This window comes from Octopus bimaculoides, chromosome 26, assembly GCF_001194135.2.
Source record: "Octopus bimaculoides isolate UCB-OBI-ISO-001 chromosome 26, ASM119413v2, whole genome shotgun sequence".
NCBI lineage: Eukaryota > Metazoa > Mollusca > Cephalopoda > Octopoda > Octopodidae > Octopus > Octopus bimaculoides.
Window position 1 is genome coordinate 13,640,417 of NC_069006.1, and position 1,009 is coordinate 13,641,425.

Below are 1,009 nucleotides of genomic sequence, written 5' to 3' on the forward strand. Positions count from 1 at the left end.
ATATTTACATAATTGAATGTGTCCTCACTTTTTGAAGGCAGTCATGATGTGATTTGTGAGATGTATAACTGGCAAAATGATTCCTCACTGGCCTGTAAACAAGGTCAAATAAATTTGGCAACAGCATGCATAGGTTTTGTACCAAGCAAAATTTGTTTTAATGCAACCACTTTAATACAGCTTAACCTTAAAAAAATAGATTATTCAATTCAGAAATTGACGACAAATATGAAAATTCTTGACAAAGTTTTCACGTTGTCTTTAATGGTTTACATAATGACCAGAATAGAGTCTGTGAGGGTAGAAATTCAAGAGACCATCTCTGACTACTTACAGAGATCAAAGCAGTGATATTTGTCATCCTTTTCCATCCAGAAGCTACCCCTTTTGTGAAAATGACAAGAATAGTTTTATTCCATTTCCTCTAAAAGTGGACTTCTGTCCAGCCTGGATCCCCACACCACTAACCAACTCCTACCAATGCTCAAATCACAAGTTTTATTCCTCTGTAAGACTCAAGTATTCCATCCTCTATGCACAATCTTAATGCAAATATTTTGTCTGTACATATTTAGAATGTACCTCTCTGAATCTTAGCAACAAAGGCTTCCAGTTTTCACTCAAATTTTCTTTACTCTTTTTCCCCTCCATTCATTCATTTGTTGTTGTTGTTGTTGATGGCGACGACGACGATGATTCTTTCTGAATCGAGGGTTTCTTAGGTTTGATTAAGGAAAAGTTTTGCCCTCCAAATTCACATGATATCTTTCGAATACCATGTTAACAACTGCAGAAATTTAATAAATTCTGACAAATAATTAAATTTTAGATTATATATATATACAGTCAAGAACTTACAAAAGTCAAACCATTCTACAGCTTAAACTATAATATTTGGGTTTGGCAGAACAATTCACTAGGGCTACTTTATTTTACTTGAAGTCATTCCTTGCAATCCCGGCAGATTTGTCATCACAAAAAATCAAAAGTTAACAAAAAAAAAAAAAAA